Here is a 23,704-nt window from a genome sequence, read left to right on the forward strand (position 1 = left end):
TGGGGGGGGCGGGGGCCCTGTTCATCTCAGCCGGCAGTGTTGTCAAGTTCAGCCGACAGGGTCGCAAAGGTCCTGATGTAGGGGGAAGGGGCCAGTTGGTAATGCTGGAGTAATGGCCATTTGAGAACGCCACGGTACGACCCTTTGAGAACGCCAGGCACGATTCCTTGAGAACGCCAAGAATGACCTCTTGAGAACGCCAAGTACGACCCCTGGAGAACGCCAAGTACGATCCTTGAGACGGCAAGTACGACCCATTGAGAACGTCAAGTACGACCCCCTTGAGAACGCCAAATACGACCGTTTGAGAACGCCAAATACGATCCCTTGAGAACGCCAAGTACGACCCTTGAGAACGCCAAATACGACCCCTTGAGAACGCCAAATACGACCCCTTGAGAACGCCAAGTACGACCTTGAGGAAACGCCAAACGACCCTTAGAAACGACTAAAACAACCCTTGAATATCATAGCCTCAACCTAGTTCAAACATTAGAACAATCCACATTTGATAATCCACTGTCCAATTTGGTTCCTGATAATTGCCTCCAATCTCTAGTCCTATTTCAATATAGTCTACAACTCTAAATATACATTTCTCAGATCCTCCAGGATTTATTCACATGTGCCACGGTCGCCATGTCTTCACACCAGCGCCAAACAGGTTAAGAATCACTTGGTTGGGGGTCAGGTGAATGGCCGTTATTTCCGTTAAATTCAAAAAGCCATTGTTTAGGTATTTGAAAAAAAAAATGGATTGTCTCCCCTTTTCGTCACTACGATGCGTTTAAAGATCTGGGTGTGCGTTAATGTGATACAATAAAAAACAAACAAACAGATAAAGCTTTGCTTCCTGGTGTACTCATTAGTCTGGTGATGTAGAAGCCGACGGTTCGAATCCCTAAGTTGCGTTGCCAAAGGTGATACAGACTGATGGAGATGCAATGGGTGAAGAAAAATCATCAAAATATAATCTAAATGTTAAGAAAAATAATCCAAAAATAATCTAAATGTAAAGAAAAATAATCCAAAAATAATCTAAATGTAAAAAAATAATCCAAAAATAATGTAAATGTAATGAAAAATAATCCAAAAATAATCTAAATGTAAAGAAAAATAATCCAAAAATAATCTAAATGTAAAGAAAAATAATCCAAAAATAATCTAAATGTAAAAAAATAATCCAAAAATAATCCAAATGTAAAGAAAAATAATCCAAAAATAATTCAAATGTAAAGAAAAATAGTCCAAAAATAATCTAAATGTAAAGAAAAATAATCCAAAAATAATCTAAATGTAAAGAAAAATAATCCAAAAATAATCTAAATGTAAAGAAAAACTAATCTTTTGTTTTGTTTTGTTTATTGATATTCAACAGGTCATTACACTTGCAAGTTACGTTACGTTGTAGGACGGTACGACCCTTGAGCACAATGGTACGACCTCAAGCACGACGGTACGACCCATGGGAATGATAAGATGGTCTTTGACCTGACCTGGTCGTATTACTACCGCCGTGCTCACGGGTCGTACCGTCGTGCTCAAAGGTCGTATACCGTCGTGCCCAGAGGGGTTAATTACATTATACACCACCTAAGTGGACACAGGTCTTCGAATATAACTACATTAATAAGGTAATCCTAATATTACAGTCCACTCTCGACACCATGTCTCCATTTCCTCTTCTGCTGAGTGGGCGCTCTACAGTCTCTCTCTCTCTCTCTCTCTCTCTCTCTGGCCGGGTTTCGAACCCCGCGCTCCCATGTGTGTAAGGGGATCAGCCTAACAGCCAGTTCATGATAGAAAGCCACCACTTATATATATGTTTACACCGTCTTGCTGTCATGGCGGCTGGCGGATGTGACGTCATCATAACACTCTCAGCTGATCTGCAGTTGCCAATTTATGATTTTTTCCCCCATTTTTTTTTCTTTCCCCCCCGTGTGTTATAAGGGTTGTCTGACGTCATTACTGGTCATAGGTGGTATCTTCGTTGACCTCTGGCCATGTGTCTGGGACTCGCTGGGATAGGTGTCATCACAACTTCCCAGCTTTTGGGATATAAATCCTGAAACAAATGACTGGTGTTAACTGCGTTGGTGTTGCCATCCTGTAGGACACAGTCCATATTTACCCTCAGGTTTGGTAATATTGTAAATGTATTATTACTACTGTATGAAAAATATACACTAATGTATGCAAGTGTTGGTTGTATATAAGAATATTCTCAGTCGGGGGGAAAGATATTCAGATATTCATGACGAGTTCCGTTTTCTTCAGTCTCATTTTCCCGCCAAAACCGTTTTTTTTTTAAAATGGGAGGAACGCGGGGATATTATTATTATTATTATTATTATTATTATTATTATTATTATTATTATTATTATTATTATTATCATTATTGTCATTATTATTATTATTACTATTATTATTATTATTATTATTATTATTATTATTATTATTATTATTATTATTATTATAATTATTATTATCATTATTATTATCATTATTATTATTATTATTATTATTATTATTATTATTATCATTATTATTATTATTATCATTATTATTATTATTATTATTATTATTATTATTATTATTACTATTCTTATTCTTATCTATTAAATGCAATGAATTATTTAATAATTTAGTCACAATTTTTGGCTTAAATGTTATTGGATTATTGGACTCATTTATTAAACTTAGATTGGTTCAGTTACCCAACGATGGTACAGTGTTACGTAATTGGTGTACCGTAACTACACCAGGGACGGTACATGATCACGTACCGTCCTTTTTATACATGGGTCGCCGTTTTCCTCTATAGCGAGGTAGCGCCAGGAACATCCATATATATATATTTAGGGACTTTACATATGCCTGTGGGGAAAAGGGGGGGGGGGAGGTTGAGAAGTCTACGGTTCAATCAGCCATGATTTCACTTCCTAGTTAGGAAGAACCAAATTTTCTCAGGGGTTGCCGCCTGTGAACAACACGTCGACCCCTGTATAGCAATCGAATCGGATCTATCCTATCTTATGCACGTTCAGGCCCCGGTGCCCCAAAGCGCCTGCGGTGTTGCAGGGAATGAATGAATGTATATTGACCCGCCTTTGTCTAGAGAGTGTAGATTCTGTGTGTGTTTGTATATATATATATATATATATATATATATATGTGTGTGTGTGTGTGTATCGAAACGCACGTGCGTGCGAACCAAAAAAAGACGAGCGAGAATCCCTGAAGAGAACATTCCGCCGTGGGGGACGGCGGCCAACTGACAGCGGCCGGGCTGGTAACCGGCTCACGCACGACGTAGCGACTTCCGCTCGAAATAGCGTCGTCGCAGGACCTTCCCTCCTGCAGCTGCCGCCGGATTCCTCTCGCCCCTCCCACCGGCAAGCACGCCCTCCCCTCCACTCCACTCCACTCCCTCCCTCCCTCCCTGCTCACATAACAGCCGCTGTTCCAACCAGCGTGCCCCGCACCTCCCCCCCCCCCACGAAATTCCCGCTAACTTTAGCTCCTTAGCGGGAACCTCTCTAGAAGCATGCACACGATGCGATGGAATCTCTCTCTCTCTCTCTCTCTCTCTCTCTCTCTCTCTGTCTAGTTCTCATGTCGCAGGAAGAGAGAGAGAGAGAGAGAGAGAGAGCCGCCTCTCTCTCTCTCTCTCTCTCTCTCTCTCTCTCTCTCTCTCTCTCTCTCTCTCTCTCTCTCTCTCTCTCTTCCTGCGACATGAGAACTAGACAGAGAGAGAGAGAGAGAGAGAGAGAGGCGGCTCTCTCTCTCTCTCTCTCTCTCTCTCTCTCTCTCTCTCTCTCTCTCTCTTCCTGCGACATGAGAACTAGACAGAGAGAGAGAGAGAGGAGAGAGAGAGAGAGAGAGAGAGAGAGAGAGAGAGAGGCGGCTCTCTCTCTCTCTCTCTCTCTTCCTGCGACATGAGAACTAGACAGAGAGAGAGAGAGAGAGAGAGAGAGAGAGAGAGAGAGAGAGGCGGCTCTCTCTCTCTCTCTCTCTCTCTCTCTCTCTCTCTCTCTTCCTGCGACATGAGAACTAGACAGAGAGAGAGAGAGAGAGAGAGAGAGAGAGGCGGCTCTCTCTCTCTCTCTCTCTCTTCCTGCGACATGAGAACTAGACAGAGAGAGAGAGAGAGAGAGAGAGAGAGAGAGAGAGAGAGGCGGCTCTCTCTCTCTCTCTCTCTCTCTCTCTCTCTCTCTCTTCCTGCGACATGAGAACTAGACAGAGAGAGAGAGAGAGAGAGAGAGAGAGAGAGAGGCGGCTCTCTCTCTCTCTAACAGCCTCGTGTTGCCTAAAATTAAACTTTCCCTCTCAAACCTAGTGTCATCTCTCTCTCCCCCGCCATGACCCTCACTCCATTTTCTATCATTTTGATGTACATGGTGATGACCAGGTTGGCGGAGGGGGGGGGGGGGTTAAGGGGGTTGGGGGTTGGGGGGGTGTGGTTCCACTGCAATAAGGGCCATTGCAACGACCGTATGTGCGCTGCGTCTAGGACAACGAGGGGGGAGGGGGGAGGGGAGGGAGGGGAGGGGAGGGGAGGGGCAGGACAATGGTGCAAGGGAGAGGGAGGGGGGTGAAGTGGGGAGAGGGGAAAGAGAGGGGGAGGGTGTTGGTGGTGTTGTGGTGTGTGGGGAGGGAGAGAGAGGGAGGGAAAGGGGAGGGAGGGAATTATGGGTTATGCGAGTTGAGGAGGGAGGGAAAGAAAGGAAGGGAGGGAGGGAGGGAGGGAAAGAAAGGAAGGGAGGGAGGGGGAAAGGACACCCATATTGTTACGGTGTGGAGAGAGAGAGAGAGAGAGAGAGAGAGAGAGAGAGAGAGAGAGAGAGAGAGAGAGAGAGAGAGAGAAATCAGGAAGGGAACGCAAATAAGGAAGAAGAAATACGTAAGAGAAGAGAGAGGAGTAAGGAGGAAGTGGATTGTGTGTGGGGGGGGAGGGGCAAACCCCCATTACAAGCCCTACCGCCATGGTGAGGGGGAGGGGGAGGGGGGGATAATGATTTCCCCCCCTCCCCAGTAACCCACCCCCCCTACCCCCTTCTCTCCCAGGGCGTATAGCAGTGGGAGAGGAAATGAGAGGGCGCGGGGGAGAGAGAGAGAGAGAGAGAGAGAGAGAGAGAGAGAGAGAGAGAGAGAGAGAGAGAGTTTTTACCGACTCCGCGCTCCCCCGCCTCTCTCTCTCTCTCTCTCTCTCTCTCTCTCTCTCTCTCTCTCTCTCTCTCTCTCTCTCTCCACCCCACACGACATATTAGCGGTGTTCCCCCCCCCACCCCCCCGCCCGCGTGTTGCTAACCTTAGCGTCAGTCGCTCCAAACCCCCTCAACCCACACATATATATATATATTTTCTATATCCAGTTTTCTATATCGAGCGTCAACCATCTCCAGTTTTCTATATCTAGGGTCAAACTACCTTCAGTTTTCTATACCTAGGGTCAACTACCTTCAGTTTTCTATACCTAGGGTCAACTACCTTCAGTTTTCTATACCTAGGGTCAACTACCTTCAGTTTACTATACCTAGGGTCAACTACCTTCAGTTTTCTATACCTAGGGTCAACTACCTTCAGTTTTCTATACCTAGGGTCAACTACCTTCAGTTTTCTATACCTAGGGTCAACTACCTTCAGTTTACTATACCTAGGGTCAACTACCTTCAGTTTTCTATACCTAAGGTCAACTACCTTCAGTTTACTATACCTAAGGTCAACTACCTTCAATTTTCTATACCTAGGGTCAACTACCTTCAGTTTTCTATACCTAAGGTCAACTACCTTCAATTTTCTATACCTAGGGTCAACTACCTTCAGTTTTCTATATCTAGGGTCAACTCCCTTCCGTTTTCTATCACTAGCGTCAATGGCTTTCCTTTCATAGCGCAATATTCATTAACAAACTCCTAAAATACATTACCTTGTGATGTATTAATACATTACCTCGTGATGTATTAACAATAAATTCAGCAACTGGTAACTAACCTACCTCAATCGAGGGAGCGGTGCGCGCGCGCGAGCGGCAGCATCTGGTAGAGGTAAGCTGAGAACACCATGACCAAAAAAAAATGTCTCTTTACCAAATGCTGCGCCGCGTGAGACGATTAAAAAAAAAAAATTCCCTTGTTGGTCGCGTGGTCGTGCCCTCGCGCACACTGGGGTCGTACTGAGGGGTCGTACCGTCGTGGTGAAGGGGTCGTACGCCGGGTTAGACCGCAGCGGAATGCAGGAAATTGAAGTAACTGGTCTGGCCAGGAGCCATAGCCTGGCCACAATGCACGCGTTCGAACACGTTATGGCGTGGGGGGGAGGATAAAGGCCACGCTGTACACCACAACAATGCTGATATTTATATAAATAAGTGTTAGAATCATCTAGAAACGACGATGTGTATCGCTTGTGCTCAACTGAAATGGTTGTTAAGCGAAACCAAGCTCGTTTGTGTGTGTGTGTGTGTGTGTGTGTGTTCGTGCGCCTGACCGCATTTGTCTGAGGTCCTTCCTCGACAGAGCTGACAGGTCACCTACCGGCTTCGCACCCAACTCATTACGTCACTGTCGTATCAGCTGACAGCTGTGAGAGAGAAGGGGGAAAAAAATGACATGATTTGTAAGGGTACGCAAAGCCATACACACACTTACAATGTCAGCCAATTTTATCCCCACAATTCTAACAAACGCGTAACGCTGACTATATCTGACTACCTATCCCTACTTTATATTTAACTAACTCTTAAATGGTTTATTCGTTCATTCATCCGTGTCCTTAGAGTGCCGTAATAATTAAAGTTCGGGTTGCATCAAAATGGCGGCGGGCAACATCAGAGAGTGGCGGAGGAGCAGGGGTCCCTAACCCATTGAAATTTCCCGCGCGCGCGCGCGCGAGAGTGCACGTGGTGGGACTGAGTCTTACATAACTTCACAGGTATGAGACTCTTGGTCGATTTGACAAAGGAAATTGCTACTTTTAAGTGTACATTCGTGTCTATAAATATGCTGATTTTGACGAAATACTGCTATTTACCGGTTCGATATTCAGATAAACAGATATTCTTCCGCGATCCATTTAAAACGACTGAAAATACAACAAAGGATTTCCAAGCGCACCAAATTTCCATAACTATTACTAGGTTTAATTGGTAGTTATGGGAATTCCAAGGTTGAAAAAATAGATTTAGATAAATCTTAAGAGAAATTCCAAGAGGATTTATGTACATATAGGGAGGATAAGGATAAAGGAATTTCCACGTATATTGATAAATATTTTCAAGTTTATTTTTTTTTTAGTTGACAATGAAACTCACGAGTATAAAGATAATTGCCACTTCATAATTCCAATAATTATATTCCACTGAATATAACATCAGGACTTAAGCGCATAGCAGACAAAGTCTATTCGATAAAACGAAATCCATTCGTTAAACTATGTCATTAAACCATTATCTTAATTCAGGGTAAAAGTAATGGTCAAATGACCAAAAAAATATACCCAACGTTAACCATGTATACTTTATTTCAAAGTAAATTAATTGTTAAATTAACTAAATCACGGTAAGAGGAAGGTGAGGGACCCTGAGTATAGATGTTTACTTTGTGAACTAAACATGGTCGACCAAGTGGAATTTTCCAGCAAAGTTTTTCCCCCTGTATTTGTGTAAGGTAACAACTGTTCTTGTTGTAGATGTAGTTGTTTTAAGATCCAGGATAAACTGGGGTAACTATTGTAAGACAAAGTGTAGTTAGAAATGTAGAAATACTGTTACGTAAGAGAGATGATAAACTAAATATGACTTTCGGAATTGTAGTATACCATTTAAAATATACATCAATTTTTATTGTCGTTGTGTGAAGAGCTTATATATATATATATCTGTTGCCGTTTCACGTGAAAAATATATAAACACCCGAAATGGCCACAGAAAAGGCCAATTTTTTTTTGACGATGTGACTAGAAATGGCGGCGTGGGATTAGGGTTGAACGAGTCTCAGGGGTCGTTACGTTGAGGTAAGGCCAGGAGGTTGGGTGGATACCGCTCGTTGAACACACTAGGATACGCTATGGCCGCTGGATTGCCCTGAGGGTCGTTTGCTCACGTAACAACCCGAGCAGGACGACCGGGCACGACCCCAAAGCACGACGGTACAGTTCGCAGGTATGGCGGCTCTGGCTTCGGACAGACCAGCATACCAGAGAGGAGTACGGAAGTGTTCAAGGGTCGTATATACCGTCGTGTGTGTTCAAGGGTCTTATATACCGTCGTGTGTGCTCAAGGGTCGTATATACCGTCGTGTGTGTTCAAGGGTCTTATATACCGTCGTGTGTGCTCAAGGGTCGTATATACCGTCGTGTGTGTTCAAGGGTCTTATATACCGTCGTGTGTGCTCAAGGGTCGTATATACCGTCGTGTGTGCTCAAGGGTCGTATATACCGTCGTGTGTGCTCAAGGGTCGTATATACCGTCGTGTGTGCTCAAGGGTCGTATATACCGTCGTGTGTGCTCAAGGGTCGTATATACCGTCGTGTGTGCTCAAGGGTCGTATATACCGTCATGCTCAAGGGTCGTATATACCGTCGTGCTCAAGGGTCGTATATACCGTCGTGTGTGCTCAAGGGTCGTATATACCGTCATGCTCAAGGGTCGTATATACCGTCGTGCTCAAGGGTCGTATATACCGTCATGCTCAAGGGTCGTATATACCGTCGTGCTCAAGGGTCGTATATACCGTCGTGTTCACGGGCGAGCACAAATGCTAGACGGCGTTAAAGAAAATAAATAAATATGTATTTTCCTGACATATCAAACACCATTAACGTAAACCAAACATCAAACAATCGTTGTAAGGTGGTTGTCGTTGTGAGATACACGGAGGAGGATGAAACGGTAAGTCGTGCCTAAATTTGAATATATATTGACGTAAGGAAACAAAAGTAAATATGAGATTTATGTTGAAAACAACTACATTGGGTCACATGATGGTATGTCCTGCATATTCGAAGGCTGGGTTAAGTTAGGATTATTACCGTAAGTTAACTCAAGTTAACAGCCTAACCTAACTGGACCTTAAGTTAGGTTTATTGCAGTGTGTTAACCCAATTTAACAACTACTGGACCTTAGGTTAGGTCAAGTTTCTAACCCTAAGTTAACCCAAGTTAACAGCCTAACTTAACTGGACCTTAGGTTAGGTTTATTGCAGTGTGTTAACCCAATTTAACAACTACTGGACCTGAGGTTAGGTCTCTTTCCCTAAGTTAACCCAATTTAACAGCCTAACTTAACTGAACCAATACATTTCTTACCGAAAATTAACCAAATTTAACACTGTAACCTGACTGAACTTAGGAAAACTTAGGGTGGATTGCCTCTTCAAGTGATCCACGACGTTTCGTTAGAGATAAGTGGCTCTGATATCTAGTAAATTATAAAAAAAAAAAGATAAGATAAACGTCTTCTGTCGCCAGTGTGTGTGGGGGGAGGAGGAGGAGGCAAGATGGCTGCCCTGGTCTTACCTGGGCGGGTAGGCAGACTCGGGTAAAGGCTCTTCCTAATGAAACAGACTCGTGGATTTTGGTTGAAACAGGTCGCGGGTCATTAAATACCCAGGACTGACCCATATCTTGGGAAAGGCTTGACCCATTACCATCGTAACGAGGTACAACACCAGGCTTGTGGGCTGCGGGGGGGAAGAAGAAAAAGCGGCGAGAGATCGGCTAGGCTGCGCGGGCGGGCGCGCGCGCGCTCGCGAGCCAAGCGACGCTGCCGCCGACTAAAATAACCGTAATGTTGCCGCTTTCCCTTCACTCCCTCCCGCCCGCCGCACTCACGAACACACACACACACTTCCCACCACACTTTAAGGGGGTTGCCTTTGTTTCTCTCTCTCTCTCTCTTTTTTCCACGACCCCTCACGCACTCTTACCACCACACACACCCCATATAAAGGGCTTTGTTCCTGCCATGTTACACCCCCTCACACACACACACACGCACGCACACGCACATGTTCCCCACATGTTATTTATAACATTTTTTCCCCCCCACACACACACACCATGTTGCACACACTTCCACATACTCAAACTTCTCGCCGGTGTTTTTTTTTCCCCTGCCACAGAATACCACACAAATTCCCTTCGCGTTTAAACGAACTGGAAGATGCAAGATGGCGCCCAGAAGAGAAGAGAGAGGAAAAAAAAAGGGAGGGAAAAGATGTTGAGAAGACACACAGGTGGCTGGCCAGGTGCAGGCGTCAGCATAGTGGCCAAGAGGGAGGAAGCTCCCAGACTTGAGAAATGAAATGGCTTAGTTTTTTTTTTTTTGAGCGGATTTATGTACGCTTTGGGGGAGGTTTTAGACGCGGTCGGTTGGACGCTGGGGAGTTTGTGCGCTACGGTGCGGGGGTCGTCCGTGACTTGATCGTACGCTGGTAAGTGTGTGCGCTACGGTGCACCGGTCGTGACTTGATCGTACGTTGGTAAGTGTGTGCGCTACCCTGGACATTATATATATATATATATATATATATATATATATATATATATATATATATATATATATATATACCCGTTTCCTGGTGAAGCTTAACAGTTCAAACCTGGCTCCGGTCCCCTCCCTCCCTCCTCTCCCTCACTCGTGAAAGGAGAGAGAGAGAGAGAGAGAGAGAGAGAGAGAGAGAGAGAGAGAGAGAGAGAGAGAGAGAGAGAGAGAGACAGCTTAAGCTGGCCTTCTTAAAGCTGACCTGCTTAATGTCAGACTTATTTCTTCAAAGCTGACGTGTGTGAGGTGTGTGTATGAGTGAGACATAAGAAGCTTACCTCTCATACACGTTTCAAGGCTTATCTTTTGTATAGGTGAGACTTTTTTTAAAGCTTATCTGTCGTATGAGACTTGTGAAGGCTTATCTGTCGTGTGAGAGTGGGTAAGGCTTATACGTTGTGTTAAGGAGGCTTTTGTGAGAGACAATAAGACTAACCGGTTGTGAGAGACAATAAGACTGACCGGTTGTGAGAGACAATAAGACTGACCGGTTGTGAGAGACAATAAGACTGACCGGTTGTGAGAGACAATAAGACTGACCGGTTGTGAGAGACAATAAGACTGACCGGTTGTGAGAGACAATAAGACTGACCGGTTGTGAGAGACAATAAGACTGACCGGTTGTGAGAGACAATAAGACTGACCGGTTGTGAGAGACAATAAGACTGACCGGTTGTGAGAGACAATAAGACTAACCGGTTGTGAGAGACAATAAGACTGACCGGTTGTGAGAGACAATAAGACCGACCGGTTGTGAGAGACAATAAGACCGACCGGTTGTGAGAGGACAATAAGACCGACCGGTTGTGAGAGACAATAAGACTGACAGGTTGTGAGAGACAATAAGACCGACCGGTTGTGAGAGACAATAAGACCGACCGGTTGTGAGAGACAATAAGACTAACCGGTTGTGAGAGACAATAAGACTGACCGGTTGTGAGAGACAATAAGACCGACCGGTTGTGAGAGACAATAAGACTAACCGGTTGTGAGAGACAATAAGACGACCGGTTGTGAGAGACAATAAGACGACCGGTTGTGAGAGACAATAAGACCCGGGACCGGTTGTGAGAGACAATAAGACCGACCGGTTGTGAGATACAATAAGACTAACCGGTTGTGAGAGACAATAAGACCAACCGGTTGTGAGAGACAATAAGACTGACCGGTTGTGAGAGACAATAAGACTAACCGGTTGTGAGAGACAATAAGACTGACTGGTTGTGAGAGACAATAAGACTGACCGGTTGTGAGAGACAATAAGACTGACCGGTTGTGAGAGACAATAAGACTGACCGGTTGTGAGAGACAATAAGACTGACCGGTTGTGAGAGACAATAAGACCAACCGGTTGTGAGAGACAATAAGACTGACCGGTTGTGAGAGACAATAAGACTAACCGGTTGTGAGAGACAATAAGACTGACTGGTTGTGAGAGACAATAAGACTGACCGGTTGTGAGAGACAATAAGACTAACCGGTTGTGAGAGACAATAAGACTAACCGGTTGTGAGAGACAATAAGACTGACCGGTTGTGAGAGACAATAAGACTAACCGGTTGTGAGAGACAATAAGACTAACCGGTTGTGAGAGACAATAAGACTAACCGGTTGTGAGAGACAGTAAGACTAACCGGTTGTGAGAGACAGTGTCAGACTGACCGGTTGTGAGAGACAGTAAGACTGACCGGTTGTGAGAGACAATAAGACTAACCGGTTGTGAGAGACAATAAGACTGACCGGTTGTGAGAGACAATAAGACTGACCGGTTGTGAGAGACAGTGTCAGACTGACCGGTTGTGAGAGACAATAAGACTGACCGGTTGTGAGAGACAATAAGACTAACCGGTTGTGAGAGACAATAAGACTGACCGGTTGTGAGAGACAATAAGACTAACCGGTTGTGAGAGACAATAAGACTGACCGGTTGTGAGAGACAATAAGACTAACCGGTTGTGAGAGACAATAAGACTGACCGGTTGTGAGAGACAATAAGACTAACCGGTTGTGAGAGACAATAAGACTAACCGGTTGTGAGAGACAATAAGACCGACCGGTTGTGAGAGACAATAAGACTAACCGGTTGTGAGAGACAATAAGACTAACCGGTTGTGAGAGACAGTGTCAGACTAACCGGTTGTGAGAGACAATAAGACTAACCGGTTGTGAGAGACAATAAGACTAACCGGTTGTGAGATACAATAAGACTAACCGGTTGTGAGAGACAATAAGACCGACCGGTTGTGAGAGACAATAAGACTAACCGGTTGTGAGAGACAATAAGACTAACCGGTTGTGAGAGACAATAAGACTAACCGGTTGTGAGAGACAATAAGACTAACCGGTTGTGAGAGACAATAAGACCGACCGGTTGTGTAAGCGAGAGACGGGGAAGGCTAACCGGTTGTGTAAGCGAGATGCGTCCAGTCCTGACCACAAGGGGGGGGGAGGAGACGACCATGATCGTATACACACACACACACACACACACACACACACACACATACACACACACATTCTGTCACCTTCCTTGCATAAGCCACAACACGCGTCATGCAGCACGCGCGCGCATACCACGACCCGCGCCCACTGTCAGGGGGCATGACCGCCATTGTAGGGGGGGGAGGTTGGGTCAACGCACGTAGCCCGTATTAATTCGGGCTGGCGACACTTATAACCGTTATGTAAAGTAAGTGAGTGTCACTTTATGTAAAGTAGTGTGAGTAAGGAGTGGGGGTTGAAATGGCGGGTGGGCTGAGTTTGACCCGATGGTCTCTCATTCTCTCTCTCTCTCTCTCTGGGGGGAAACTGGGGATTATCTCTCTGGGGGGAATTGGGGCTTTTGTCTCTGGGGACTTAAGGGGGTAGCCGGTTCCCCTCCCTCCTCCTCCTCCTCCGCCTTACGACAGTTGCAAGACGAGATCTCGCCAAACTTGTTGTGTGTGTGTGTGTGTGTGTGTCTGTGTGTCTGTGTGCGTGTGTGTGGAGAGAGAGAGAGAGAGAGAGAGAGAGAGAGAGAGAGAGAGAGAGAGAGGGAAGCCGACATTGTTCCGTCGTGCTCACCAGCTGCCACACAAGACACGCGAACAATCCCTCCCCTCCAACAACCATGTTTAAAAATAACGATTTCCAAAAAGAAGAAAAAGAAAAAAAAAAAGAAAAAAAAATTATTTGGCCTTGTCCACCGGTGTTGGTGGTGGAGAGCTAGTAGAGTCAAGGTCAACTTTAATGTCTCTGCTTCTATCACCCGCCAGATATTATTTTTCATGTATTTTATTTTTTTTATTTTTTTTTTTCCCGCGCACACTCGAACGCTACTGGGAGGCGAGCTGGACGCGCGACTTGTCTCTTGGTTCTAAATCGTATTATTAATTTCTTTTATCCACTTTGATACTAACTAATGAGGTATAACGTTATTAGAATTGATAATATATTTTTTTATTGTTATATTCAATATCCATATACATTTCTATATACATCTAAGTCAGTTGGAGACTACGTGTTAACGCGGGAGTATTGCGTTGGGTTAAATATATTTTCGTGGTGTTGGAATTAATATATCTTTAAATGTATAAAGTTTGTTAAAGTTTTTTTCTTCATATAAATACAATATTTCAGGTAATTAATGCTGCGTTAGGGAGGGAAAAAACATTATAGCAACAATACGAACTCTTGTTAATTGGCGGAATGACATTTACGTAGTCGGCCATTTTTTTGTTTACGTGTGGGGGGGGAACTCGTAAACATTCATAAATGACTTTGTACGCATATAATACGAACTATATTGATATCCATGTTGTTACACACTTGGATATAAGATTTTATAATTTATTAATTATTGGTGGATCGCATTTAATTTCCCGTTACTAAGGAGATGATATATATTTTTTTTTTTCGCGGGAAAAGAAATTTTGGTCACCGCCGCCGGCACCGCCGCCGGCACCGCCCGGGGTTCCGCAATCTCGACAAGCTGTGCAGTACACATCTGCCAAGTCTTCCCCCCGTTGACCAAATAGCGCGCAGCTCCGTGTCCTAAAAGCCATATTATATTTCAAGAGACTCTGGATGTTTTTTTTTCTTAGTTTATTTTTTTTTTTTTTAAACGTGTGGTGCACGAGTTAGGCGTTACGAAACATGAAGAGACCAAATCGGATACCCTTGCGACATATTCCGATCCGGCACAGATGACTCCGCTTCCCCGCGACTTTTATGAGAATCTGATAACGGATTAATTTTCTTTTTTTTAAACCGTACATTTCCCCTCTATTATTCGTTACCAGCTTTCGTAATGTAGATAAATGAATAATTTATCATACGAGCGAGTGATTTCTCTCCCTTAATACAAATGAATTCAGTAAATAATGATTAATGGTAAAAAGAAAAAAGATATTTTGAATGAGAAAACAGAGAGAGAGAGAGAGAGAGAGAGAGAGAGAGAGAGAGAGAGAGAGAGAGAGAGAGAGAGAGAGAGAGAGAGAAACGAGGAAAATTAATGGCGTGCGCGAACGAATTGGATAGTATCACATGAATGAAAACGAGGCGCAGGTATGTTGAGGTATATATAAATATATATAGAGTTAGGCAACAGGCAGGCCCTTGGAGACGTGCCTAGAATAATGGCGGCCTCGTGGGGGGGTAGGGGGTTGGGGGGTGTGGAAGAAAATGCGCGGGAAATAAATCATAAAGGAACGACGTCAACACTTGTTAATTCCGAGTTGTATAATAGATAGATAGATTGATAGATAGATAGATATATAGGAAGATAGATCAACAGATAGATACATAGATAGATAGTTGTAGAATATAGCTTCACTATGACATACACACAGTAGTACAGTAATTATACCATCATCAACAGCAAATTAGACATTTTATACCAACTGTCGTATAATTGAAACCACCTGTGGTATAATTGAAACCACCTGTGGTATAATTGCTATTAATGGTAATTATGTGATGAATTATTTGAATAACGGATGTTATAGTGATAACTATTAAGATAAAACAGGAGGGGAGATAAGTGGGTTAAAGTAATTATCCCACATATGTATATACGACCCTTGAGCACAGACGACGGTATATACGACCCTTGAGCACACACGACGGTATATACGACCCTTGAGCACACGACGGTATATACGACCCTTGAACACACACGACGGTATATACGACCCTTGAGCACACACGACGGTATATACGACCCTTGAGCACACACGACGGTATATATACGACCCTTGAGCACACACGACGGTATATACACGACCCTTGAGCACACACGACGGTATATATACGACCCTTGAGCACACACGACGGTATATACGACCCTTGAGCACACGACGGTATATATACGACCCTTGAGCACACACGACGGTATATATACGACCCTTGAGCACACACGACGGTATATACTACCCTTGAGCACACGACGGTATATATACGACCCTTCAGCACACACGACGGTATATACACGACCCTTGAGTACACACGACGGTATATATACGACCCTTGAGCACACACGACGGTATATATACGACCCTTGAGCACACACGACGGTATATATACGACCCTTGAGCACACACGACGGTATATACGACCCTTGAGCACACACGACGGTATATATACGACCCTTCAGCACACACGACGGTATATATACGACCCTTGAGCACACACGACGGTATATACACGACCCTTCAGTACACACGACGGTATATATACGACCCTTGAGCACACACGACGGTATATATACGACCCTTGAGCACACACGACGGTATATACGACCCTTGAGCACACACGACGGTATATACGACCCTTGAGCACACACGACGGTATATACGACCCTTGAGCACACACGACGGTATATATACGACCCTTCAGCACACACGACGGTATATATACGACCCTTGGGCACACACGACGGTATATACGACCCTTGAGCACGACAGTATATACGACCCTTGAACACGACAGTATATACGACCCTTGAACACACGACGGTATATACGACCCTTGAACACGACGGTATATACGACCCTTGAGCACACGACGGTATATACGACCCTTAAACACACGACGGTATATACGACCCTTGAACACAACGGTATATACGACCCTTGACCACACGACGGTATATACGACCCTTGAGCACACACGACGGTATATACGACCATTAAGACCGTAACTTAAGAACCCATTAACGGCATGGGATCATTAACTTGGCAAAGACCGCAGACTTTGCTTGTCACTGGAGAGTCCAGAGAGAGAGAGAGAGAGAGAGAGAGAGAGAGAGAGAGAGAGAGAGAGAGAGAGAGAGAGTTGGGGGAGAAGAGAGAGAGATGGGGAGGATAAATAGAACAAACGTACTTCCCCAACCACAGGATTTCTCCCCACCCCCCCACCCCACTCATCCCACTCCCCACTCCCCACTCTCCCAGGAGGGGAGGGGGAGAGTGACCCCTCCCCCTCCCCCCCCAACACACAGGTGCCTCTCCCCGCGGGGTGCCAAGTTCAACGAACTGGCTGCCAAGTGCCGGAACTCAGGAAACTGGGGAGAAGCAAGGGCGGCGCGCCAAGGTCAAGGGTAGAACGGCAAGGTCAAATGTGGGGAGGGGAGGGGGGGCTGGAGTTACATGGGAGGGGGTGAGGGTTGCATGGGAGAGGAGGGGGTTGGAGTTACATGGGAGGGGGTGAGGGTTGCATGGGAGAGGGGGCTGGAGTTACATGGGAGGGGGGAGGTTAGAGTTACATGGGAGAGGGGGGAGGTTAGAGTTACATGGGAGAGGGGGGGAGGTTAGAGTTACATGGGAGGATGGGGTGATAATGATATTGTATTGTCCCAAGATAGTAAAAAAAAAATTACTTTTGTTATATTAAGATATATAGAAAAGTAATTATAAAAGTAATTATAAAAGTAATCATAAAAGTAATTATAAAAGTAATTACTATAATCTCAATGTCATTCATGTCTCCCATGTGGGCCACGCGACGCGCCCAGGTAATTCATGGATTATATTGACAAAAGGGGGAGGGGAGGGGGAGGGGGGATGGAGGGAAGGGGGAAGAGGGGAGGGAAGGGGAGGAGGGAAGGGAAGGGGAAGGGAGGGGAAGGGGGGGGTTTGGGCCCCCGGCCGCACACCGGACATTTCTGATCTGTTGCTGGCCACGTCCGGGGAGGGGGAGGGGAGAGGGGAGGGGGGGGGAAGATGAGCCATGGGGGTTGGGGTGGGGTTGTGGGGGGTGGGGTTTGATTGTGATGTAAGGGGAGGGGGGGAAGGGAGGGGGTGGGGGTGAAAAGCTGGGATGGGGAGGGGAAAGGAAAGGAGGGAGGTGGGAAGAGGAGGGGGGTGAAAAGCAGGGATGGGGAGGGGAAGGAAGGGAAGGGAGGGGTGTGGGGTTAGGGAGGTGGGGGGTTGTGCATCCAGTCACTCGATCGTGGACGTCAACCCTCCTGCAGGCACAACCCCAGCTACAACCACAACCCGCTCCACAACCCTTCTACAAGCAAAACTCTAGAAGCACCACTACAACCCCAGCTACAACCACAACCCTCCTACAAGCAAAACTCTAGAAGCACCACTACAACCCCAGCTACCACCACAACCCTCCTACAAGCAAAACTCTAGAAGCACCACTACAACCCCAGCTACAACCACAACCCTCCTACAAGCAAAACTCTAGAAGCACCACTACAACCCCAGCTACAACCACAACCCTCCTACAAGCAAAACTCTAGAAGCACCACTACAACCCCAGCTACCACCACAACCCTCCTACAAGCAAGACTCGAGAAGCACCACTACAACCCCAGCTACAACCACAACCCTCCTACAAGCAAAACTCTAGAAGCACAACTACAACCCCAGCTACAACCACAACCCTCCTACAAGCAAAACTCTAGAAGCACCACTACAACCCCAGCTACCACCACAACCCTCCTACAAGCAAGACTCGAGAAGCACCACTACAACCCCAGCTACAACCACAACCCTCCTACAAGCAAAACTCTAGAAGCACAAATACAACCCCAGCTACAACCACAACCCTCCTACAAGCAAAACTCTAGAAGCACCACTACAACCCCAGCTACAACCACAACCCTCCTACAAGCAAAACTCTAGAAGCACCACTACAACCCCAGCTACAACCACAACCCTCCTACAAGCAAAACTCTAGAAGCACCACTACAACCCCAGCTACAACCACAACCCTCCTACAAGCAAAACTCTAGAAGCACCACTACAACCCCAGCTACAACCACAACCCTCCTACAAGCAAAACTCTAGAAGCACCACTACAACCCCAGCTACAACCACAACCCTCCTACAAGCAAAACTCTAGAAGCACCACTACAACCCCAGCTACAACCACAACCCTCCTACAAGCAAAACTCTAGAAGCACCACTACAACCCCAGCTACAACCACAACCCTCCTACAAGCAAAACTCTAGAAGCACCACTACAACCCCAGCTACAACCACAACCCTCCTACAAGCAAGGCTCTAGAAGCACCACTAAAACCCCAGCTACAACCACAACCCTCCTACAAGCAAAACTCTAGAAGCACCACTACAACCCCAGCTACAACCACAACCCTCCTACAAGCAAGGCTCTAGAAGCACCACTACAACCCCAGCTACAACCACAACCCTCCTACAAGCAAGACTCAAGAAGCACCACTACAACCCCAGCTACAACCACAACCCTCCTACAAGCAAGGCTCTAGAAGCACCACTACAACCCCAGCTACAACCACAACCCTCCTACAAGCAAGACTCAAGAAGCACCACTACAACCCCAGCTACAACTACAACCCTCCTACAAGCAAGACTCTAGAAGCACCACTACAACCCCAGCTACAACTACAACCCTCCTACAAGCAAAACTCTAGAAGCACCACTACAATCCCAGCTACAACCACAACCCTCCTACAAGCAAGGCTCTAGAAGCACCACCACAACCCCAGCTACAACTACAACCCTCCTACAAGCAAGACTCAAGAAGCACCACTACAACCCCAGCTACAACTACAACCCTCCTACAAGCAAGACTAGAAGCACCACTACAACCCCAGCTACAACCACAACCCTCCTACAAGCAAGACTCTAGAAGCACCACTACAACCCCAGCTACAACTACAACCCTCCTACAAGCAAGACTCTAGAAGCACCACTACAACCCCAGCTACAACCACAACCCTCCTACAAGCAAAACTCTAGAAGCACCACTACAATCCCAGCTACAACCACAACCCTCCTACAAGCAAGGCTCTAGAAGCACCACCACAACCCCAGCTACAACCACAACCCTCCTACAAGCAAAACTCTTGAAGCACCACTACAACCCCAGCTACAACCACAACCCTCCTACAAGCAAAACTCTAGAAGCACCACTACAACCCCAGCTACAACCACAACCCTCCTACAAGCAAAACTCTAGAAGCACCACTACAACCCCAGCTACAACCACAACCCTCCTACAAGCAAGACTCAAGAAGCACCACTACAACCCCAGCTACAACCACAACCCTCCTACAAGCAAGACTCTAGAAGCACCACTACAACCCCAGCTACAACCACAACCCTCCTACAAGCAAAACTCTAGAAGCACCACTACAACTCCAGCTACAACCACAACCCTCCTACAAGCAAAACTCTAGAAGCACCACTACAACCCAGCTACAACTACAACCCTCCTACAAGCAAAACTCTAGAAGCACCACTACAACCCCAGCTACAACCACAACCCTCCTACAAGCAAAACTCTAGAAGCACCACTACAACCCCAGCTACAACCACAACCCTCCTACAAGCAAGACTCTAGAAGCACCACTACAACCCCAGCTACAACCACAACCCTCCTACAAGCAAGACTCTAGAAGCACCACTACAACCCCAGCTACAACCACAACCCTCCTACAAGCAAGACTCTAGAAGCACCACTACAACCCCAGCTACAACTACAACCCTCCTACAAGCAAGACTCAGAAGCACCACTACAACCCAGCTACAACCACAACCCTCCTACAAGCAAGACTCTAGAAGCACCACTACAACCCCAGCTACAACCACAACCCTCCTACAAGCAAAACTCTAGAAGCACCACTACAACCCCAGCTACAACCACAACCCTCCTACAAGCAAAACTCTAGAAGCACCACTACAACCCCAGCTACAACCACAACCCTCCTACAAGCAAAACTCTAGAAGCACCACTACAACCCCAGCTACAACCACAACCCTCCTACAAGCAAACTCTAGAAGCACCACTACAACCCCAGCTACAACCACAACCCTCCTACAAGCAAGACTAGAAGCACCACTACAACCCCAGCTACAACCACAACCCTTCTACAAGCAAGACTAGAAGCACCGCTACAACCCCAGCTACAACCACAACCCTCCTACAAGCAAAACTCAAGAGGCACCACGACAACTCCAGCTACAACCACAACCCTCCTATAAGCAAGACTCAAGAAGCACCACTACAACCCCAGCTACAACCACAACCCTCCTACAAGCAAAACTTGAGAAGCACCACTACAACTCCAGCTACAACCACAACCCTCCTTCAAGCAAGACTCTAGAAGCACCACTACAACCCCAGCTACAACCACAACCCTCCTACAAGCAAGACTAGACGCACCACTACAACCCCAGCTACAACCACAACCCTCCTACAAGCTGAACTCGAGAAGCACCTCTACAACCCCAGCTACAACCACAACCCTCCTACAAGCTGAACTCGAGAAGCACCACCACAACCCCAACTACAACCACAACCCTCCTAGAGGCAAAACTCTAGAAGCACCACTACAACCCTAGCTACAACCAAAACCCTCCTACAAGCTGAACTCGAGAAGCACCTCTACAACCCCAGCTACAACCACAACCCTCCTACAAACTGAACTCGAGAAGCACCACTACAACCCCAGCCAGAACCACAACCCTCCTACAAGCAAAACTCTAGAAGCACCACTACAACCCCAGCTACAACCACAACCCTCCTACAAGCTGAACTCGAGCACCACTACAACCCCAGCTACAACCACAACCCTCCTACAAGCAAGACTAGAAGCACCACTACAACCCCAGCTACAACCACAACCCTCCTACAAGCAAGACTCTAGAAGCACAACTACAACCCCAGCTACAACCACAACCCTCCTACAAGCAAAACTCTAGAAGCACCACTACAACCCCAGCTACAACCACAACCCTCCTACAAGCAAGACTCTAGAAGCACCACTACAACCCCAGCTACAACCACAACCCTCCTACAAGCAAAACTCTAGAAGCACCACTACAACCCCAGCTACAACCACAACCCTCCTACAAGCAAAACTCTAGAAGCACCACTACAACCCCAGCTACAACCACAACCCTCCTACAAGCAAAACTCTGAGAAGCGCCACTACAACCCCAGCTACAACCTACACCCCAGTTACATCCACAGCCGGTTACAGTCACAACCCCTGCTACAACCACAACCCCCAGCTACAATCACAAACCCAGCTACACTAACAACCCTACTGGAACCTCAACCACAGCTTCAACCACAACCTCAACTACAACCACAACCCCAGCTACAGCACAGTCCAGCAACAGCTACAACTCTACAAGCCAAAGTACAACAACAACCTCTGCTATAATCGCAACCCCAGCTGTAATCACAACCCCAGCTATAACATCATCAGCAACCACCCCACACCTTCAACCACAACCCCAGCCATAGTCACAACTCTGCAGCTGCAATAACCTCAGCTCGTTACATCCACAACCCCAGTACTACCTACAGCCACCCCAGCTACAAACGACGATCACAACCCCAGCCACCATCACAACCTACCGTAACACCCCCTTCCCCTTCCTATAACCCCAGTTTAGATCACGGCCACAATCAACCCAGCTTTAACTGCAATCATTCCCCGGCCACAACCACAACCCCACTCATGGTCATGAAACCTACATACCTTATATTCGCCTGGGGTTGTACAGTGTCATGTTCGCTAGCTTGAGGTTGTGCTGGCTCAGACCTGTCAGCTTCGTCAATATGAAGTTCGGCAGCTTGGGGTTCCGTAGATGTAGATTCGACAGCTTGGGGTTCGGTAGATGTAGATTCGGCAGCTTGGGGTTCAGTAGATGTAGATTCGGAAGCTTGGGGTTCGGTAGATGTAGATTCGACAGCTTGGGGTTCGGTAGATGTAGATTCGGCAGCTTGGGGTTCGCTAGATGTAGATTCTGCAGCTTGGGGTTCGGTAGATGTAGATTCGACAGCTTGGGGTTCGCTAGATGTAGATTCTGCAGCTTGGGGTTCGCCAGGAGTAGATTCGACAGCTTGGGGTTCGGTAGATGTAGATTCGACAGCTTGGGGTTCGCCAGGAGTAGATTCGACAGCTTGGGGTTCGGTAGATGTAGATTCGGCAGCTTGGGGTTCGCTCAGTAGATTAGATTGGCAGTTGGGTTCGTAGATAGATTCGGCAGCTTGGGTTCAGTAGATGTAGATTCGGCAGCTTGGGGTTCGGTAGATGTAGATTCGGCAGCTTGGGGTTCAGTAGATGTAGATTCGGCAGCTTGGGGTTCGGTAGATGTAGATTCGGCAGCTTGGGGTTCAGTAGATGTAGATTCGGATGCTTGGGGTTCGGTAGATGTAGATTCGACAGCTTGGGGTTCGCCAGGAGTAGATTCGACAGCTTGAGGTTCGCCAGGAGTAGATTCGACAGCTTGGGGTTCGGTAGATGTAGATTCGACAGCTTGGGGTTCGCCAGTAGATTCGACAGCTTGGGGTTCGGTAGATGTAGGTTCGACAGCTTGGGGTTCGCCAGGTGTAGAATCGACAGCTTGGGGTTCGGTAGATAGATTCGACAGCCTGGGGTTCGCCAGTAGATTCGACAGCTTGGGGTTCGGTAGATGTAGATTCGACAGCTTGGGGTTCGGTAGATGTAGATTCGGACACTTGGGGTTGGACTTCCCCTAGTCCGCCATCTTGGGGTTGTAACTCCTCAGGTCCGCCATCTTGGGGTTGTAACTCCTCAGGTCCGCCATCTTGGGGTTGTAACTCCTCAGGTCCGCCATCTTGGGGTTGTAACTCCTCAGGTCCGCCATCTTGGGGTTGTAACTCCTCAGGTCCGCCATCTTGGGGTTGTAACTCCTCAGGTCCGCCAT

General features: G+C 46.5%; 1 protein-coding gene and 1 long non-coding RNA gene across 8 annotated transcripts in view; both read right to left on the reverse strand.

The window, feature by feature from the left end:
- LOC139761380 (arginine kinase) overlaps positions 1-23,704 on the reverse strand; it is a 117,504-nt gene that overhangs the window by 16,459 nt on the left and 77,341 nt on the right. The gene's annotated exons all lie outside the window — the stretch shown is intronic.
- LOC139761382 (uncharacterized) lies at positions 1,938-22,972 on the reverse strand. Its single transcript, XR_011715506.1, has 2 exons — positions 22,513-22,972; positions 1,938-2,068 (listed from the first exon to the last, which is right to left on the reverse strand). It is a non-coding gene; the product is annotated as an uncharacterized lncRNA (long non-coding RNA).

Source organism: Panulirus ornatus, chromosome 40 (genome assembly GCF_036320965.1).
Source record: "Panulirus ornatus isolate Po-2019 chromosome 40, ASM3632096v1, whole genome shotgun sequence".
NCBI lineage: Eukaryota > Metazoa > Arthropoda > Malacostraca > Decapoda > Palinuridae > Panulirus > Panulirus ornatus.